This window comes from Canis lupus, chromosome 11, assembly GCF_011100685.1.
Source record: "Canis lupus familiaris isolate Mischka breed German Shepherd chromosome 11, alternate assembly UU_Cfam_GSD_1.0, whole genome shotgun sequence".
Classification (NCBI taxonomy): Eukaryota; Metazoa; Chordata; class Mammalia; order Carnivora; family Canidae; genus Canis; species Canis lupus.
The window spans coordinates 54,205,992-54,228,207 of record NC_049232.1 but is presented as its reverse complement, the minus strand read 5'-3'; the positions used below and the strand labels follow the sequence as shown (position 1 = coordinate 54,228,207).

Sequence of the window (22,216 nt, the reverse complement as noted above, 5' to 3'; positions counted from 1 at the left end):
TAGCACCATGGTCACAGTCACTGGCCCTAAAGACAAGCAGACTTGATTTTGTTTCCTGATTCCAACACTTGGGAGATGAATGACTTTTAGCAACTGAACCTCTATATCTCATTTTCTTCACCTATAAAATTAGCATAGTGGGAATATCTATCTACTTCAGCGTATGTAAGGATAAAGTAAGAGAATGCAAGTGGAGCCATTAGCACAGTGCCTAACATTTGCCAAATGCTATTTATTGTTAATGGTTAGTGTTTGGTATAAGGTGATTAGAAGTGATTTGTGCTAGCAATCACTGCATTAGTAGGTTTCATTCATATTTTCAGATGTTGTGAGATAGCATGCTTAATTCTAATTATATGCAAACTTCAACATTACTTAAATTCATTATCTAATAACATTGTTAATTTTGCAGATGAGGAGTTTGAGACTCTGGAAGATTTGGTGGCTAATAACAGCTGTCCCAAGGTTGAGGGGCTTTTAATGCTTGCTTATTGTATCCTGTCCTTAAGTGCTTTTCTTGGGATGTGTGATTGTTACCCTGGTTTCCAGCAGATGTTCAGGCTAGGGTAAGGGAAATGTGATGGTGTGTTTTTTTTTATCACTGACTTTTTAAAAATTCAGGTCATAAACTCCACAGGGTTGTGGGGTGTCTAATACTTAATAAACAGTTTGAACATGGTACATCAGAAAACAATTGGCCATGTGCATACATTTGGTTTGAAGGTGAAATGTGAAATAGGAAAGAACCATAGCAGATTGGAGTTTTGTAAACTTAAAATGGAGCATAAAAAGAAATGTGGATAATTGGGAGAAAATATTATTCCACAGATTTTATAGAGGGATACAATCTTAGAATTTTGCTCCTCAATCAGGTTAGTGTTCTTCCTACTACCACTGAGTTTCATTATTAAACTCCTTATCATTGCTTTTTGAAGTTCTTCCATAAGTAAGTTACCATTTCAATAACACTGTGTTCCATAGGTTACAGGTGGGCAAACATGGGCCTAGATTTGGAAGGAAGAACAAGTGTAGGAGTGTGAACTTTCTTCCCCCTCCTTTGCTTGAGCTAAGCATATCTGTTTACCTCTAAGATCAGGCAGGCACCAGATAGATATAGTAGATGGTAAAGAAAGGAAATCAGCTAGACATTTTAACCTTCTGGTAAGGGTCAAATGATAAATACTTTAGACTTTGTGAGCTCTGTGCCCTGTCAACTCTTCTTGCAGTGTGAAAGCAGCCATAGACAATATGTAAACCAGTGCAGCTTTGAGCTGTCAGCAGCCAAAACTCTTAGCTGCTGGGGGAATGAGTGCCTTGGTCCTAAGGTTGAGATCTGGGTCATTCACCACAACATCCACCATAGTCCTCTTGAATCCTCACCCCTCCACATCTAGCTTGCCATTTCTCTGTTCTCTTTCATAGTTCAATGCCTCAGTGAATTGGTTTTTTTTTTTTCCTTTTAAGATTTTATTTATTTATTTATTCATGAGACACACACAGAGAGACGGCATTGAGATAGGCAGAGGGAGAAGCAGGCTTCCATACAGGGAGCCTGACGTGGGACTCGATCCCGGGACTCCAGGATCATGCCCTGAGCCGAAGGCAGATGCTCAACCGCTGAGCCATCTGAGCCATCCAGGGATCCCGAAGTGGTTTATTTTCATTTCCTTTCTCTGGTGGTCTGTTGAGCCCACTCCAGTTAGGCTTATATCCCCAGTGATCCTCTGAAACTGATCTTGTCAAGGTTAACACTGACCTGTCTCACACTGCTGCACTGGACACACTATTTGATTATTGTAACCACCTTGCAGACCTTCCATAACACTAATCTCCTAATTCTTTCCACCCTTTCTATTCCACTTACCCACTTTTCTTCAGGTTCTTTTGTGGGTTCCTCCTTATTTCTAACATGAAACTTGCAGTACCCCAGCCTTTAGTCCTCAGATCTCTTCTATTTATTGAATCTCCTGCTTAAAATTCTCCAAAACCTCCCTATCTTGCTCAGTAAAAGCCACAGTGCCTCCAATTGCCTACAAGGTCCTGTACAGTCTGCTCCCCATTACATCTCTGATCTCCTCTTTTATGACCCTTGCCTTCTTCACAGCATTCCAGCTACACAGGCCTCCTAGCTTCCTCAAACAAACTAGACATGGTGCCTCAGGTCCTTTGCATTGGCTGTTTCCTCTGTCTGGAATGTTCTTCCCTTAGATTTTTAAATGTCTCACTCCTTCAGGTCTCTGCTTAATGGCATTTTTTTCAGTGAGACCTTTCCCACTGTTTTATAAGTTATGGGATGTTTCAACTTGTGAAAATCCAGCAAGTTGTATACTTACGCAATTTCTTTTGTTATCTATCTCCCTTCATTTAGTATATGCTTTATGAGGGTAGGGATTTTGTCTGTTATGTTCACTGTAGTATCTTAGTACCTAGAAGGCATCCTGGCACCTTATAGGTATGGAGTATTCATTAAATAGAATTAGAATGAAGATGTTTTTAAATTAGTTATGAGAAGTGTGAGAATAAGTTAACTAGAGAAAGCTAAGCTTGTCAGATGAGATTGGTACCCCAGTTAAGATGGGGGATTATGAATTTGCAGTGCCTCGATGTGGCCTTTTTCTCTAGCACTGCTTTGCTGTCCAAAGGCAGGCTCAGAGAACGTAGAGAGTTGGGTTCATCCAGAGCTGGGGCTTGCCACATGGCTGAGGTGAAATGACAGGGTGAGGGAGTGATTGAAATAATGCACAAGCCATCTAAGCTGAATCAGGAAGAAAAGGAAGGAGCTGATGGGCAGAAGAAAATAGAGGGGTCAGTGCTGCTGAGGTCAACTGCAAGAGTGGGAACAGTGGAGCAGCAGCCCTGAAGACCTCTTTATGCCTGAAATATCTTTCCTTCACTTTCCATGTAGATAAAAGTTCCTCTTCTCTGAAATAGAATCCATTCATTTTGTGTTCTAAAAGAAAGAAATGTCACCAATGTTGTGTGGCCTTTCAGGTTGTTAGCACAGGAGATGGTATATTTGAGTTTGTTGGTTTTACAGCTAAGTATGTATTGGAGGGGAGGGTTCTGACAAAGACCACATCCGGCCCTACTACCACAACTTACTCTTCCCCAATTTATATGTTCATTTAGGAGGAAAGAAAATCGCTAAGTGCAAATATGTTCATGATACCAGGAGACTGAAGACTAATTTTTATGGGACAGTGCGGAAACATCATGGAGACTACTGCTGGATGTGATACAGCAATGGGAGTTTATAAGATGCTTTTCTTCCCAAAATTCAAATTGCATTGCCTGATTATTTGAGCCGATGGGATAGAAAGCAATACATAGATAATTTAAAATAATAAAAATATTGCAAAGAAAAAGTTTTTAGGAATGTGGTAGATAAGAAAACAAGGAAATATAGGAAATGATCAAATGAATTGCTCATCATAGTATTAGTACAATGCAGCTTTTATATAACTTCAGTGTACTTCTGAGTAAAATTTAATAGGCTTAATATATATTTACATCAGCAAAAATTTTATAAATACTCAATTTCATAATTATTCTTTTCATTGGTCTGAAGCAAATGACAAAGAATCTTTATTGAACATGAAAGTAAAAGTACAAATAAGATCTTAAGCCTACTAAGTCTAAAAAATTATTCTTAATAAAATATTGTTACTAGCTTAGTGAAACTGATTGCTATTAAAGTGTTGAGGGAAAAGGCATTTAGTTTAACATTTTTTTCCTCTTTAACCTTCACTTTTTTTTTTTTTAAAGATTTTATTTATTTATTCATGAGAAACAGAGACCGAGAGGCAGAGACACAGGCAGAGGGTGAAGCAAGCTCCACGCAGGGAGCCCAATGTGGGACTCGATCCCTGGTCTCCAGGGTCACGCCCTGGGCCAAAGGCAGGCGCCAAACCACTGAGCCATCCAGGGATCCCCTTAACCTTCACTTTTGTTAGCAAGCACTCTACTGAACTTGTGCTAGATAACAGACTCAAAACATCACTTAGTTCCTTCTTCCTGATTCATGTCTAAAAAGATGGTAAAATAGCATATTTTTAATATCTGTTTATTGGTAGAAAAGTACTCTAAGATAAATGTGTCTTCATGTTTATGAGGAACTGATGTTCTGTTCACATACAACTTTAATAAGAGTAAATGGCTGCTGGTTGTCAGATACCTGGGTATCAAAGAATGCATACTTAACGTTTGGAAGGATTTTCATACACAGGTACCTCTTGGCTCCTTGCCACAGGAGAGCTTCAAGTATAACGGAAAAGAACACTGGTAATGAGTATGGTATATAAGGCAGTGTCAGGCATTGTGCACAGAGGTGCTTTCCAAAACAAGCTACATACCAAATCACATGGGAAGCTTTTAAACAAAAAATTCTAAATTAAAATTGCTCTGGATGGAGCCCAGGCATCTTTTTGAAAAGCATCCAGGTGTTTTAATTCGTCCAAGATCTGCTTTGGGTAACCACTAAATGAGTTAACCTTAAGGCCCCTTCCAATTAATGAAATTCTGGGCTGATTTAGGAATAAGAGTCACAACTAAAAATGAAAGCAATTTTAGATTGCGTTTGTAAAATGACAATATTAAGATCTCCTGACAGACTTCAAGAGTAGCCAACTTGTCAGAGTAGTTTGGTAGTTAGAGTACTAGAGGTGACTGGAAAGCCTGCTATGAAGATTCAAAGAAATAAGGGTATTTAACCTTGAGAAGACCTAACAGTGGGAGTTTGAGTGCTGTTCTTAAGAACTAAAAGTGGGACACCTGGGTGGCTCAGCGGTTGGGCATCTGCCTTCAGCTCAGGGCGTGATCCCGGAATCTGGGATCGAGTCCATTGGGCTCCCTGCGAGGAGCCCACTTCCCTCTCTGCCCCTCTCTCTGTCTCTCATGAATGAATAGATAAATTTTTTTTCTTTTTTAGATAAAATCTTAAAAAAAAAAAAAACTAACTAAAAGTGTATTGTCATAGAATTGTCCCAGCAGACAGATTAGGATGAAGGTATGGAAGCTAAGAAAGATTCCTTCTTGAACTCCCTAACAGCTGCTGTAACCAATGTGGGCCAGGTTGGATATAGGCTCTTTGCTGGAAACGAGTAAGAATCTGAATATGGATACTCTAAAACAGGGATTGCTATTATGGGAAAAAGGTTACTATCATTGTCTTTTTCTCTGTTACTGAAAGACTATTTGAATACAAGTGCTGTCTCACACGTTTTTCTGCCCCACATAGTATCTTTACAAAGAAGGGGCTGAATAAATGAGTGCTATATTGAAGGTGGAAAAACTGACTTTCTGGACAACACCTGTTGTATAGGCTTCAGAAAAATAATTCCGATTCTGTTTGGTGGAGGTATGCACATTCACAGATATTTATTCAGTGGCTACAGAGGAGCAGGCACTGGTAGCTGAGACTGAATTGAATTCAGTCATGGTACCTGTCTTTAAGAGGCTTACAAGCTAGCAGGAAAGGCAGACATTACCTAATACTCTATAAAATTTTGTGGGGGTGATGGCGCAGGTAGTTGTGAGAACTTGAAATAGGGAAGCCCTGACCTGTTGGGTTGGGGAGGAAGTAGGGAAAGCTCCCTGAGGAAGTGATACACCAATTAAGATTATAGATGAATAGTAATTGACCAGATTAAAGAATGGGGAGACTTTTGAAAGAGTGTTAAAGCATGTGTGTTTAAGGAAGAAAGGCCAGTGTGAACCAGTGTGTTTTGAGCACAGAAGAGCAAGAAAACCTTCAGTCCTTTCAGAAACTCCTGTTTATTTTATTCTCATTCTTTAGTCTTAAGAAAGAGATTGCATCCTGACATCTGCTGGCTAATGTATATACTGCAGTTGAAAATTACACAGGAATAACCACCAGAAACTTACTTTCTCAAAGGCTACAGTAGGAAATTACAAATAAAGCACCTGGTCTTTTCCCTACCTTTCATTATGGACTTCACATAGGAGACTGAATGGTTGTGACTTATTGGCTACTTGTGTGAACTCAGTATTACAGATGTGTATGTGGTGCCACTTGTCTACTTCTGTACAAGTTCACAAACACATAGAAATCATATATATAAAAGTTGAATAGACTTGTTACGAGATGTAAAAAAATTACAAAATCACTCTTAAACACTACCCGATGAAATGTTTTGTGAAACGTTCTCAAACTATATCCTTCACAAAACACCTATCTTTAAGGCAGTAAACATTCTACTAAGGCTTAAGATGTACTTTAAGCACATCTGATAATTTTCATCTTTTTCTCAGCCACATTTGTATATTAATTTTTCACTTATGTCTATAAAGGACAAAAAAGTTAGTATTACATAAGCAGCTGTACTGACAATGATACTGCTGCATCTCAAACTTGCACTGGCAGCTGCTTCACCATACAGTCGTTTGGAATAATCAGCTGGCATTAAAAGGATAGGTTTGGTGAACAAAGGGTGATTCAGAGATATCAATGTGTAATGTAAAAAAATGTGTTGTTGGAGAGTAAAGATTTATGTTAGGAAGGAACACTAGATTAGTAGTTAAAAGTCTTTGGTTATAGTTTCAGTTCTACTCTTAATTATGTGACTATGAGTCAGATTTTTTTTTGCTTGAAACTCCCAATTCTAGTTTGGGTAGATTTAAAGAGAAAAGTAATTCACTGAAACCATTAAAGATCATTTAGCATCACCAGGAGGCCTGGAGAATAGGGCTCAGACTAGGCAATTAGAACATCACCCTTTGTTACTTGGTCCTTCCACACAACCTTGTGCAGTGAAGATCCCGTCTCTGCCAAGGATTAGATGCCACCATTAACCAAAGCCACAGGCCCAGAACCCTATGGCTGCACTATCCTGACAGCCAGTGTTGCTCACTGAACTTCACAAGAAGTGTTGCTTCACAAGAACTTCACCTTGCTGTGTTTGCCACGGTCACCAAAGAGAATTATGCCAGGTCTCCACTTTGCTGTCTCTGGCTCCCAATTCAGAGTCCAGGGGATAATTTGTACTGTCAGGGTCATGTGGAGAAGCAGAGAAAATATCTGGATCTCAGCTTTTAAAGTGAAAGATCTGCTCTGATTCCCAACAAGCTCAAAGATGGGGAATTCCCTGCTCTGATTCCCAACAAGCTCAAAGATGGGGAATTCCCAAATATAGGAAGGGAGTTCAGACAACTGGACAGCCAAAAAGAATAACATCTACTATGTTGACCCTGGACAAATCACAGCCTTAATTTTCTATAAAGCAAGGTAAATAAAGATTACATGGCCAAGGAGATGGCATATGTTTACATATCCATTTTATAGTAAATACCAACTATGCTAGGCTGCAAAGATGAGCAAGTTCTCACCTAATGGAGAAGTCAGTAGACAGCAAGTGGTAGAATAGAGGCATGCATGAAAGATACAAGCAGAAAGAAGGGAGAGCTCCATAAAATCACATTTTCCATGGAGCGAGTGAGGCTTGCACAAAAAGGCAGACAGCATGCTCTTGTGGAGAGCTGCTGTTGCACTCTTGAAGGGCTTAGCTGTTCTATAGAAACACCAAAACAATGTTGGCTGGCACAAATCCAGAAAGTCAGGCTTTTGATTGCTTATTGACATATATCTAGACTGCCAGTTTCATACAATAGGACACTTTTCAAAGGATTAAACATGTCATAGTTTTGCCAGTCATCAATAAGATAAATCATCAAGCTCATTGTAGTGTGAACCACCCCTATTCTGATCTGACCTAAGTCAGAGCAGTCTTTCTACTATATCTGGCTACTGTGTATACAGCTTTGTGTCTTTGCTCAAAAGAAATTGTTGGCTTTAGGCTTAGGGTGTTTTTTGCTTTGTTTTGTTTCAATTTATAAAGGAAAGCAGCTGCATGGTAACTTGGACCTCATCCAGAATCTGTAATGCCAAATTCATCATGTGGTGATAACAGATGGAATACATTTTTATAGAATACATTCTATAGAACCAGAACAGAGGTCAATGGGACCACAACAGTCAGCTATTACAAACCTCAATCCATTTCAAAAACTAATTTTTCACAGCATTCTCAAGTTAAATTTCTGTAGCTGACATTCTCTTCTATAAAATCTAAGGGTCTACGGGGCACCTGGGTGGCTCAGTTCATCAAGCATTTGACTCTTGATATCAGCTCAGGTCTTGATCTCAGGGTTGTCAGTTCAAGCCCTGTGTTAAAAGTAATTAAAATCCAGGGGTCTAGATCCAGCTGTCGTTCTGATCACTTCATTTGGGTGACCTGGCATCTTAAATTTAACAAGTCCTAAATTGATTTTTTGATCTCCCACTTGTAAATATCTTCCTCGTACAGTAGTTAACCAGTTCAATGAATAGCACCTCCATGCGCCCAGTCAGTGAACTAAGCTAAATGAGGAATCCCTGTAATGACCCACATCAAACCGGTTTGACTCTACCTCAAAAAAAGTATCTCAAATCTATTTCGCTCTGTCTTCATTACCATTACCCCAGTCCAAGTCTTAACCAATTTTCCTGCTTCCAGTCTTACTTTTGTCTATTCTCCACATAGTAGCTGGCATAGTTTTTTGTTTTTCTTATAAAGGTAGGAAACCATTCATACCCTCCACCACATCAATGGCTTCCTTTTACATAAAAATGTAAAATCCTTATCATGGCCTAGTAAGTGCTACATGATCTGGCACCTACCTACCTAACTTCACTTACACTGTTCTCTCTTAACAATCTGGACATCTTCCATTTACCTAAAGAGCAACCTTCTTTCCTTTGCCCTGCCTTGCCTCCCCCATCCCACCCAAAAGCCTTCACTCAGGCTTTCCCTGCCTCTCCTCCATCTGGCTAACCCCTTACCTTCCTCTGAGTAATCTTCCCCAACCACCTTCACCTTGCCCCATAATTTAAAATCGGGGTTCCTTCAGTGAACTTACCATAATTTTAAATACGTTTATTTAAATGATATGTGATTAATGTCTACCTTATCCACTCAAGAATTAACTTTAGGAGGACGGGAACCATGTAAGTTTTGTTCATCTCTGTATCCCTAACACCGGCAGCAACGACTAACACCAATGCAACATTTGCTGTGTGCCTGGCATTGTGTTCAACACTATACATACAGTAATTTAATATATATATTGTCTGGCCCCTAGCCAGTGGTCAGTTCGTTGAACGTGCTCCTGCGTACACACCCACAAGTCGCTCACCACCTCCTGGAGCAGCGTATCACCCTGACAGATAACTGGTGATTGGAAGACTCTTCCTTGTATTGACCCCAGCACACCTCCCTGCAATTTCCGCCCACTGATTCTATTTCTGCCCTTCTGGGGCCATGCAGCAGGAGCCGTAATCGTCCTTCCACAAGCTCCACTCGGCAGCATCCGAAGCGTCCCTCTGGCTCCCCTCCCCGACCACTCCCTGCAGGGAGTCGTGGCCCTGCTCCTCGGCGGGGGTCTGGGAGCTTGACCCCCGCCGCCCGCCCGCCGGGCTCCCGGCATCCCCCGCCCCGCGCGTCACGTGACGGCGCCCGCCCGCAGGAGCCCCGCAGGTGTCCGCCCCCGGGCGGGGCTCGCGGCGCGTCCTCCCGCCCCTGGCCGCGCGCCGCAGTCCTCGTGGCTCGGCTGCGGCGCGGCTCCGGCTCCGGCTCCCTCGGCCCGGACTGCTGCGGGCGAGCGCCCCCGGAGAGCCCCCGGAGAGGTAAGAGGCTGCCGGCTCGCAGAGGCCGAGGGCGAAGTTGTGCCGCTCGCGTCCCAGGATGCCCGGGGCCCCGAGCAGGGGCGGCCTCCCGGGGACCTGAGGCGCTTGCCGCCGAGGCGCCGCGGCCCTGGCGGAGGCTGAACACCTGGCCCCGGCGGGACCGGGAGGGGGTGCCCTCCGGCCGCCCGCGGCGCTCCCGCTCTCCGCCGGCACCTGGAGGCTGTGCCGCGCCGCCGAAGGAGAGCTGTGCCCCGTTTTCCCAGCCTGTAACACGGCCCGGCGGAGAAAGTGGACCTCCGCGGTTGCCTTCAGCCTTGAGGTTTTGCGGGTGTGTGAGTGAAGCCGAAGAGGAAGAAGCAGATTCCTGGGATGGGAAGAGCCCTCCCCAGGAAGGCAGGGGCGCCTGGGGCCGCGCACCTACTATGTGTCCTCTGTATTCTGTGCAAGCCCCAAGTCTCTCGGAGAGTCTGTGTTTCCATCCTTTAAAGTAGAAGTGGTAACCCCAGCCCTGCCTCCGTCTTAGGACTGCAGTGGAGAACAGGTGGGACAGCCATTTGAAGAACCGAACTCCGGAGTCAGGTTGACCTGGGTTCAAATCCTAGTTCGGCCACCTACCAGCTGTGTGACCTTGAGCCAGACAAAACCCTCATCAGTTAAAAGTAGATAATGATAGTACTTAGCTTGTGAAGTTGCTGTGAGGTTCTGTGTCAAGGGCTTAGCACAGTGTCCGGCGCAGAAGTGTTCAATTTTTCCATGTAAATACTGTTGAGTTAATTTAGTAAGCTAGAGAGTGCTTCACATGAGGGGTATTTAGAATAATCACACTTCAGGTTGTATATATTTAGTCCTGAAAAGAGTACTGTTAGGATGTCCTAAGAAAGAGGCCAAGTGAGATCCTTTCCCCCTTTCTCTTCCTGGGCCCCCTTTGACTTCTCATTTACAATTGGCATGTGAACCTGTTGTTCCTACCAAATGAGTCAGGCAGGATGGGAACATTAATGTGCCGGAGCAGATGGGTATCAGATTCCTTCTGAGGGGGAAAGAAAAGTGCCAGGCATGTGCTGCCACCAAAAAAAGAACAGTACAGTGACTGATGGAGTAGGAAGATGCCTGGGAAACTCTGATCCAGCTGTCTCCCTTCTCACATGAAGAAACTGGACCCAGAATGAGGACAGGACTTTAATTCCTGGACCCCAACAGCATGTTGGCACTGGGTGGTAGAAAGAACACATACTGTTAACCAGACGCTGTGCTTTCCCTCAGTTCTAAGATAATTCATGTATTCAGCATGTATTAGTGGAGACCTACTATGTGCTTGTACACCTACCAGGAGCTAGGGGAGAAATTATTTCTCTCCCTCTGCTGGTTCTCAGTACATTTTATAATAACAGTAAGTTCTGTCTCCCAGCGAGCTTTCCTCCTAGCAGCTGGCCCCAAGGGACAGAAGCACACAGAGAGGTCTGAATTATTTCATGATCTGTCACTGCGGGTCCCTTAGCTCTCGTTGAAGCCTCTAGAAGCTAAAGAAAATGCTGCTTTGTCAGGGCTTTTAGGAAAGGATTTCCTTCTGGCCTGGAGCACTTGGATTTCTTTGTCTTTCTGGTTTCAGGCCTCTTATTGTTTTTAGATTTCTGAAAAGAGCCACCCTCGCCACAGTGCCTTCATTTTGGTTTCCATGGTTATCAGATGAATTGTTTTTATGATAGCACAAGTAGCTGTTAAGTAATACATGGTCAAGCAGTCCTCAGCTCACTGTGGGTTTCTGCTTTCTAGTGGTGGTCCTCTGTTTTGGTTTTTTCTTTTTTTTTTTTTTTTTTTTTTCCAGTGCAGTGCATTCATACTATTCCATCCTCCTTTCCTCCATTCTTTCCTTTAAGAAACATGTATTGGTGCCAGGGCCAAGAGGAGTGGGAATAAGTAGAAATAGAGGTAAAAACAAAGATAGACCCTGGTTTAGGGAACTCGTAATCTTTGGGGGGATAGTCTGAGGGCATTACCATGTGCAAGGGCAGATCTGTGGGGCACTGATAAAGGTGTAGATTAGGAGCCAGGGAGAGCTCTGAGAGGTGGGAGTGTCCTGGACAACCAAGAAGACATCACATAGTAGGGGCACCTGAATGGCTCAGTCAGTTAAGTGTCTGACTCTTGATCTCAGGGTTGTGAATTCAAGCCCTGCATTGGGCTCCATACTAGGCATGGAGCCTACTTTACGAAGAGAGGAGATATCACATATTAAGATACTCTACAAGGAAGACGTAAAAGAAACGAATTCCTTTTACATGTCTCAGTCACAGAGTAGTAATAGATGGTACAAGAAGCATTTGTTCTTTCAGTTTGTCTTAATGAACCTTCTCTTAAGTCACCTATCATGGACTTTGTTTGAAATGCCTGCTCATTTCTCTCATTACCCTCCTTCTGTTAGTGATGTATTACTTTCCTGCTCATACACGTGGTATTGTGTGTCTAAAGGTAGATAATAGAGACACTTGGTTAAGATTTTGCCTATTTCAGATATTTAACCTGTGTTAAACCAGGTTTAACCTGGCCTCATTTCACTAGTTGGGTTCAAATACAGTCGAAAATTTCTTTACTTTTCAAGTAATCTCCCAAGTCCTCTAATGGCCTTTAGTGAGAATTCTGAAGTCTCCCACTTCCAAGTGCCCTGGGGGCTTAAACAATCCAAAGAAGTCACTCTGACTTCCACTCTCCAGAGGAGAGAGAACTCCAGAGTCTAAGCAGTCCACCCACATTGTTATTTCTGACACAGCTATATGGTATCACTATTGAAGAGCTGTCCTGCATGCTCCAAGGATGTGTGGTCACTGCTGCTCAGTGCCCTTATTGGACCAGGTTCCTGTCAGCTTGATCCCATGCCTGGATTCCAAGGTTAGAGCTTTTCTAGTTTGTGCTCACATGCTTAGCCTTTCTCTTTTGAAGCACCTCACTCTGGGCAGTGTGTTGAGCATGTCACCAGGCTGCTTTCCCCCAGTCCTCTAGTGAGTTCTCTTTGAGGGAGGGGTGGCGGCTTTTGTGCTAGCAGCCTTGGTCAGGGCCACCCCAGACCACTCAGGAGATTACCCTATTTTCAAACCTTTTGTCAGGGTTCGGTGGCTCAGTCCCTTCCTAACCCTAACCCAAGGCGTTTTGGCGAATTGGTTCTATCTCCTCTTCAGGATTGTGCCTACTAAGAATTCTCAAATGGCAGGTAGCTATCCTAGGACATTGGATGCCTATTTACCTTATCATATATAAGAGGAGTCTGGAAGACTCTTGGCAAACCATATTGCTGTTCCTAGGAAACTGTTTCTCCACCTGTAATCCCAAGAAAAGTAGGCATTATTGCAAATTTAAATGGCATATACTCTGTTAGGAATTGGGAGCAAGGTTTTAATTTAAAAATGAAGTTACCTCAACTTTTCTAAGAATCAAACAATAATCGGTATGTTCGTTTCATTGTCTTTATTTTTTTACGATTTTATTTATTTGAGAGAGAGCACATGCCCACAAGTGGAGGGAGGGAAGAGGGAGAATCAGACTCCCTGATGAGCAGGGAGCCCAACACAGGGCTCGATCCCAGGACCCTGGGATTATGATGTGAACCAAAGGCAGCTACCCAACCAACTGAGGCACCCAGGCGCCCCTCATTTTCTTTATTTTAAACTTTAAAAATGTGAGATATAATAATGCATGCAAGGAAACCCTACAAATGTATACATAGGGCAGCCCCAGTGGCCCAGTGGTTTGGCACTGCCTTCGGCCCAGGGTGTGATCCTGGAGACCCAGGATCGAGTCCCACGTCAGGCTCCCTGCATGGGAGCATGGGGCCTGCTTCTCTCCCTCCCCCTCTGCCTGTGTCTCTGCCTCTCTCTTTCTGTCATGAATAAATAAATCTTAAAAATATATACATAGTTTAACAATTCTAAGAGACATGGGGATCCCTGGGTGGCGCAGCGGTTTGGCGCCTGCCTTTGGCCCAGGGCGCGATCCTGGAGACCCGGGATCGAATCCCACGTCGGGCTCCCGGTGCATGGAGCCTGCTTCTCCCTCTGCCTATGTCTCTGCCTCTCTCTCTCTCTCTCTGTGTGACTATCATAAATAAAAATAAAAAAAACAATTAAAAAAAAAAAAACAATTCTAAGAGACATATACATGGAACCACCATCCATGTCAACAAGTGGAACATTGCCAGTACTCAGTAGCACCCCTTCTAAATCAACCTCTTTCCCAGAGAAGCCACTACTTTGACTTAAGTGATAATCATGTTTCTCTGTAGTTTTGTCACCTATATTGGCACTCCTAAACAGTATAGTTTAATTTTACTAGTTTTGTAATTTCATACATAGAATTATACTGTGTGTGTTTTGTGTTTGCTTCTTTTGCTTTGTGTGTTGCATCCATGAGATTACCACACTCATTTTCATTGGTACAGTGTTTCATGATATATGTCATAATCCATTCTATAGTTTACAGATATTTGTGTTGCTTATAGCTTCTGACTATCAAGAACAGTGCAGCTGAGAACATCCTTAGACATTTTCTGTTGTATTTGTGAAGCTTCTTTTTAGATAATCTGTCAGAGCGGAATTGTTTTGCTAGATAATGCCAGTTTTCTAAGAGATTGTACCAGTTTTCTTTCCTGCCAGCAGTATGTCAAGAGTTCCAGTTGCTTTTACATTCTTATAAATAGTATCATCCGTTTAAAATTTTTAAACTGTTCTTGTGGGTCTATAATATCTTTTGTGGTTTTAATTTTCCTTGCTTGCTACTAATGTCGAGTGCTTTTTTATTAATTGAATATCCTCTTTTGTGTACTGCCTATTCAAGTCTTTTGCCTGTTTTTCAGTTTTTCTTACTGATTTGTTGGAGTTCTTTATATACTTTGGTCCCTTGTCAGTTACATGTTTTAAGGGTATCTCCTACTCTGTGAGTCTCTTTTCACTCTCCTAAATAATGATATCTTAGATCCTATTCTGTAGAGGCAGGGCCTAGAATGATGGGAATTCGTGTTCAAGTGGTATACTAGGAAACCTGCTCAGGAAAAGGAGAATGAGAGAAGCAGGATGGAGGGAGGAGGGGAACTGTATAACCAGGTGAGGTGGCAGTTTTCCAGAGAAGGGACATTAGTACATTGTAATCAGCTGACACTCCTATCTGGAGGATGGGTATGCTGGCTAGTAGAGACTCTGGTTAGGTTATTAATAGTATTCTCTACATTCTTTTCTTTTGTTAAATTCACTCCACCCAAATACATCTGTAGGATTCTGGTTGGTTGTAATTTCTGTGAAAATTTACAGGAGGAAGGTTAGTGGGACAAAGTATAATCCCTACTGCCACAGCTAGCGCAAAAATGTGACTAATGCCTGTTACCTTCCTCACCTACCATCCATTCTAGTTTCCTCTCATTTGTGCCTTGAATGTTTGGAGAATTCAGTGACGAAGCCATCTGGTTCTGGAAGTTTTATTTTGTTATTTTTGACCAAGGTTCAATGTTTTTAATAGTTATAAAACAATTAAAAATTTTTCTTCTTTAGTTTTACTAAGTGATATTTTTCCAGGAATTGGTCCCTTTAAAGGTTTCAAATTTATTTATATAAAATTGTTTATAATATTTTCTTGTTATTTTAATGTGTGCAGCATCTGTAGAGATGTGCTCCTTTTTGTTCCAGTTTCATTTTTAAATTTTCTCCCATTTACTCTTCCTTAGTTTTCAGTAATTTCCTTGCAAAGAACCAGCTTTTATCTTCATGGGTATTCTCCATAGTAAGTTGGTTTTCTATTTCATTGAGTACTGCTCTTTTATTTTTTCATTCTACTTTCCTTGGAAATAACTTGGATTTTTTTTTCCCCTCCAATTTCTTGAGATTGATGCTTAGTTCATTCATTCATATCCCTTTTTTTTTTTTTTTTTTTTAAGATATATTTGAGAGAGTGAGCAAGGGAGAGTGGCAGAGAGAAGCAGACTCCCTGCTGAGCAGGGAGCCCAACTCAGGACTTGATCCCAGGACACTGGGATCATGACCTGAGCTGAAGGCAGACCCTTAACTAACTGAGCCACCCAGGCCCCCCTCATTTGTATTCTTTCGATTTTTAAATACTGCTTAGGAAGTGCTCACAAGCTTTGATATGTGGTATTTTAGCCATTTATTTCTAAATATTTTATAATTTCCATTGTGATTGCCCCTTTGACTCATAGGTATCTTAGAAATGTGCTTCTTAATTTTCAAACGTGAGTATTTTCTAGTTATCTTTTATTAATTGATTATGGTCCGTGATCTTGTTCTGAATAATTTTAATCCTTTGAAATTTGTTGAAATTTTTGTTAGGTCTCTGATTATGGTCCGTTATAAATGTTACATGTGTGCTTGAAAATAATGTGACTTCTGTAGTTACTGGATTCAGTGTTCTGTATTCCAGTGGGTCAAACTTATTAATTCAGATCTTCTGATTTATTTTTGTCTATTCTACCTATTAAAGAGAGAAATGTGTTAAAATATCCAACTATGATTATGAATTTGCCTGTACTTTTAATTTTTTCTATCTTTGAGCCATATTATCAAATGTATGTAAATAAAAAGTTATTATATCTTCCTGGTAAATTAACCATTTTATCATTATAAGGTTGCCCTTTTTATCTCTATTTAAAGAATGGTGGGGTTTTTTGTTTGGTTAGTTTGGGGGTGGGAAGAGGCCTTAAACTATCTGATACCAGTGTAGCTACAGCATCTGTTTTTGATTATGCAAGGTATATCTTCTCCCATCGTTTTAGTTTCATTCTTTCTGTGCTATGTGTTTTAGATAGGTCTTTTTTTTTTTAAATTTTTATTTATTTTTTCATGAGAGATACAGAGAAGGAGAGAGAGGCAGAGACACACAGGTAGAGGGAGAAGCAGGCTCCATGCAGGGAGCCTGACATATGGGACTCGATCCCAGGTCTCCAGGATGAGGCCCTGGGCTGAAGGCAGCGCTAAACCACTGAGCCACCAGGCTGCCCTAGATTTGTCTTTTATAAATAGCATGTGGGTTCTGTTTTTTCATCACCTGTTTTTGTCTCTTAATTGGAAAATTTAGTCCATATTTATTTAACATAACTACTGATGTATTTAGGGTTAAGTCGGTCTTCGTATTTATGCTTTTAATGTATTTGTCCTGCCAGCACTCCATTTTGTTTTAGCTCTTCCCTCCTTTTGGGATGTTTTTAGTCATTTTCTCTTTTTCCTTCTAGTTTGGACATTATATACTTACTCTTCTTTATTTTTTTTAATTTTTTTTTAATTTATTTATGATAGTCATACAGAGAGAGAAAGAGAGAGAGAGAGAGGCAGAGACATAGGCAGAGGGAGAAGCAGGCTCCATGCACCGGGAGCCTGACGTGGGATTCAATCCCGGGTCTCCAGGATCGCGCCCTGGGCCAAAGGCAAGCACCAAACCGCTGCGCCACCCAGGGATCCCTACTTACTCTTCTTTAATGTTTGCCCTTGAAATTTTAATTTAACGAAAGTTGATAAATTATAGAGGTGGTAAATATCCCTGTCTTGTTTTGGACAGTATGAGGACCTTAGACCACTTGATCTCTTATTTATCTCATCCCACTTAGTGGTAGACTAATCATAACACAGTATGTCAGCTTTGATTAGTCATTTAAGGACCCACAAAACAAATGTGATGAGGGAGGAAAAAGGAAAGAGAGGAAAGAATTTACTTGAGAAAATGATACTGTTTTGTCAGAACTCTTGGTTGCAAGTGATTAACTTACTAGATAGACTCTTTGAACTTTAAAAAGAAAATGTTTGCTTATAAAACTGCATAGCTGGATCCAGGGGTTCAAAAAATCTTTTTAGATTTGAAATCTTGCATGTCTTAATTCAGCTTCATTCCTCAAACAAACTCTCCTGAGTGGTCCCCATCCTTGGCGGGAGTGATGGAATCTTCTGATTCTACTTTGGGCCAAGTATGAGATGGAGGGCTGAGGCACTATGAATGATAGCCCCACCCCTAAATGGACTAAATGGAGTGGGAGCAGAATTCCTCTGAACAACGAGAAGAAGGAAGGTTTGCTGGGCAGACAAAAGTCATGGCTACCACAGTCCACCTTGCCAAGTAGTGGCTTGGAAGAGTAACACAGAAAGAAGAGGATATGATTGGAATTAACTCAATTAATCTGTACAAGTAAAAGGGGGAAGACATCACCTCTTCATGAGCCCATTGACGGGGAAGGAGGAGTCTGGTCAGGCAGTCCCTTCACCCACCAACTAATGCCAGTGGCGGTGCTTTGGCATTGCTGGTGATCCACAGCAGCAGAGATGAGGGAGAGCTAGTGTGGGACTCTCTAATATGTGGAGATGTATTCCACATGTCAGCTGTGCTGCTTGTTATTCCCATGGACCTAAGAGAAAGTTCTACCTCCACAGCTCTCAGTCATGTCAGCCCCACATAACCATGTTTTCTATCATAAAATCTTGCTCTGTTCCTCCTCCCTAGTCAGAACTTCCTGGGCCAGAGCTGAATGTCAGACCCAAGAACGGCCAATTCGTAGGCTCACCAAGGACCTGTAATATGATCTACTGGAAAACAAGACGCATGTTCCTAGAAATGTGAACTGGGAATTATGGAACAGCACTTAAGCCACAGAAACTGAAGCTGAAATGGTATGTAGAGAGAAGCCATGAGGTAGAGTGAGGCCTTTAGTAATACTGGCTAGCTGGTATTACAGGGAAGCAGAAGCACTGAGACAGAAAAGGGTGTGTAGACTCCAGGTAAAAGGAGATTGGAGCTGACCCATGGGTAGTGGCTGAGACATGAGATGAGCAGAGACCCATAGGGCTAGCCACTGAGAGCCTTGGGGCTGCTGTGGATGGATCCAGACCTTTCATTCTAGACTCTGGGAGACCCAACCCTACATGGTCCTAGTCTATAAAATCCCATATCCTTAATAGCTCACATAAGTTTTTAAGATAAGCCCTCCCTTGTTTGCACTTGCTGCAATCAGAATACTCACTAGAACAGATACTTGGAACTTGGGGGCAACGCCCACGGGGGTGAATTTCTGTTACTGCCAATGACTGCTCCGGAAAGAAGTCTCACTCTCTTTTGTAATTGGATGGTGAGCAGCTACAAAACATGTTGGCTTGGTGACAATAAAGAATACACCCACTGCTTGGCCTGGTGTCAGTGTCTGTATTGTTGGCCACGGAGTGGGGCAGTGGGCTCAGCAGTGAGCTCCACTCCCTCTGTGGTCTCCTTGTTCCCTGCCTCACACAGAAAACCCTAAATTATTGCCCATCAATTAATTTTTTTTCTAAGATGTTGGAGGATTGGTTCAAATGCATTACAATGAAAGAAATTAGGGAAAGGAAAGGGTCTTAGGAGAAAAGGAATTCATCACCATTTATTGTGTGTTTACTATGCGTCAGACACAATGTTAAAGGGATTTCCATCCATTCTCTCATTTCATCCTCACAACTCCCTAAGGTATTATTATCCCCACTTTCATAGATAAGCTGAGACACATGATGGTCTGACTCCATTGAATGTGTAATTTCAAGAATAAAGTAACAATCACTTGGTGTGGAACTGCCTCAAGCTGAGGGCGATTAAGGAGAAATGTTGGAGCAGTGTGTGGTCGTGTGGGAGGCAGGAGGTAGTGAGAAGGGCTCTGATCAGGTGTTCCCTCCACAGACCATGCCTGGGAGGAGGCCCAGAACTAATAATGCGTAATAATTGCAGGATTATAGTCATCCTTATTTCATGAACTGGGAGCTTATGTGTCTGTATGGTGAGGTTAGAAGGTCCTCCACCATCATTTCACAAATTAGGAATCCCAGAAGCTCAGGAAGGGAACTGGGGGCAGGCTGTTGTAGTGGAAAGAGCAGAGGTTCTGGACTCAGTCCAGGTGTAGGAACCACAGCTGTCCCACTTACTAACTAAATAAAAAGCACAGTAACTATTCCTGGAATTGGGGCTAAGACCACTACCTCTGAAGTTGTAATTGCTCACTTAGATGACATATAAAAGGCACCTGGTTTAGTAAGCTCTCAGTACACTGTTCCCTGCCCCCTCAAGGTCACCCAGTTGATCAGAATCAGGACTGAAACCCAGGTTTTAGGATTTCTCAAGCCCAGTGCCCTCTAAGTGAACTGCTGTGAGCGGGCTGCACATTGGAGGGAGAGAGGGCCCTTACCAACCACACTCAGCACCAAACGTGCATCAGAACACAGCGTTCTGGTCTATGCCATCAAATTTCAAAGCTAAAATAAGAAACAGCTGGTTATTTTTCAGGCTGAGGAGAGCTGAGGTTTGAAGAAATGATGAAAAGCCCAGCTGCGATTTTTGTCATCTTCAAAGCCTTAAGTTTTGTCTCATTTCCAGTAGTATGTGTGTAGGTATGTATACAGGGTTCTTTCTTGGTTTACAGTATTTTACTCTATTTTCAAACTAAAACCCACAAAACTCCAGAGAAATTTACTTTGATTTGAAGAAAGATCTAAACCTATTACAGTTGCTTCATTAGTTCAGTTTGTGGTTATTTTCACTGGTTTCAGTATGCTTCATAACAGGGAGGATATATGTTTTTCCCCTTCGTTGATACTAGATAGAGTTCTGAGCTGTTCTAGAATCTCCCCCACCCCTTTCATTTATTAAAAGCAGAATTCCTGCCACTTTGATACTGATCTGGCCTCCCCTAGGTAGGAAGTAAGTGCATTTTCTTCAGTAAACAATGAAGAACATGGGAGCTGATTGTATAATATACACAGCAGAGTTCTGAAGTCCCCTTTCTCAAATGAAAAGCCTGTTGGGGGATCCCTGGGTGGCGCAGCGGTTTGGCACCTGCCTTTGGCCCAGGGCGCGATCCTGGAGACCCGGGATCGAATCCCACGTCGGGCTCCCGGTGCATGGAGCCTGCTTCTCCCTCTGCCTGTGTCTCTGCGCCTCTCTCTCTCTCTCTGTGACTATCATAAATAAATAAAAATTAAAAAAAAAATTAAAAAAAAAAAAAGAAAAGCCTGTTGGGTCCCTTTTATCGGAGTCATCTCATTATGGGGTAGGACCTTTTGTGCTGGGACTCAAGGCAGTTCCCCACTGCCCGCAAAATTAATGAAAGCTCTGTGAACTGATTCCGCCAGCCTTTTTTCCTGACCCTTTCAGACTCCTGGAGCTGCTACCAGACTGAGCTTCATACTGTGTCCTCGGCCTGCTTAGAGGTTCCATACCCTGCAGCTTTGCTGCCATGCTTTCCTCTGCCTGCAGTCCCCTTTCCTGGATTCCCTGGATGCCCCAGCCCTGCCCATATCTCAGAGTGCAGCTCAGAGGCCAGCTCTTCCCTGAAGCTTGGCTTATTAATGGTTGAAAACCTAGTCTTTGGGGGTCAAACCTGGTTCACAAGGGGATTCTGCGGCTCTCCAGCACAGTGATTTGGGATAAGTCATTTGTCACTTTAGTTTCTCCCAGACTTAGTTTCTTCACTTGTAAAGTGATACTTTAGATCAGGGCTTCTCAAACATAGGTGCACAGGAGTTCCCTGGTGATCTTGTTAAAATGCTAGTTCTGATCCAGTAGGTATGAGATAGTGCCCAAGAGTTGGCATTTCTAACCAGCTCCTGGGTCCTAGGAACAGCATTCAGAGTTGCAAAGCTTTGGAGGGATATTGGGAGAATAGAATGAAATAATGCATGAAAAGTGCTTAATATGGTGTCTTTCAAATATTCATGCTGAGTAAGTGGTAGTTGCTGCTGTTATGGTTGCCTTCTGCTATTACTGGTTGATTTGTCTACCTGGAGGTCACATTTATATTCTTTAAACAAAGGCTTTTTCCCTCTTATGGCACTGAGCACCTCTTCACTCATACTGGTTTTATGGGAGTAGAGATAGCTTTGTCTCCTACCAGAGTTGAGGATAGGGTCTTTATCTTGTTTCTGATTCCCTCATGGTGCTTCACCATACAATCTTATATGTAGTAAGTGTGGACTACATACTCAAGCTTCATTTACTTTTTTTATTCGATAGGGATCTATGTCATGGTAGGAATTCAGTGGCTAATGGTTTAAATAGTCTCAGCTATTCTAATACACCAGATGATGATAGTGATAATTCATTTAGTAAATGTTTATTGAGTACCTATCACAGACAAGGCAGAGATCTAGGCAAAGTTCCTATGCCTTTCTGTCCTTATGGGACTTGCTCAGGGGAGCCAGACAATAAATAAAGAAAAGCATATTTTTATAAAAAGATAAGCTCCTTGAGCACAGAGAAGGTATCTAATTCATCATGGTGAATTTCCTCATAGTAGGTGTTCAGACACTGTATCACCTGGGCACTCTACTTCTGCAAACACTGTCTCACTTTCACATGGTAGTCCTTGTGGTATAACTCGGCACTCCCTCGTGTCCCTCCCACCTGCCCCACAAATCCACTCACACAAGCCTAAATGAACTATATAGATGTCACTAGAGGTTTTACTCCTAAGCCCACCCTGCCTCCCCATCATGATGCTCAGCAAACCTAATAGGCCAATAGACCCTTTCTCTCAAAAGCAGTGGGAGT

General features: G+C 42.3%; 1 protein-coding gene across 3 annotated transcripts in view; it reads left to right on the top strand.

The window, feature by feature from the left end:
- FBXO10 (F-box protein 10) overlaps window positions 1-22,216 on the top strand; it is a 63,072-nt gene that overhangs the window by 1,778 nt on the left and 39,078 nt on the right. Inside the window, exon 1 of one of the 3 annotated variants that reach the window (XM_038552865.1) lies at window positions 9,588-9,679. The exons of the other annotated variants lie outside the window; for them this stretch is intronic. The gene's annotated coding sequence lies outside the window, so the exon portion shown is untranslated. Of the gene's footprint in view, window positions 1-9,587; window positions 9,680-22,216 lie in introns of those variants that run through there. 3 annotated transcript variants of the gene reach the window in all.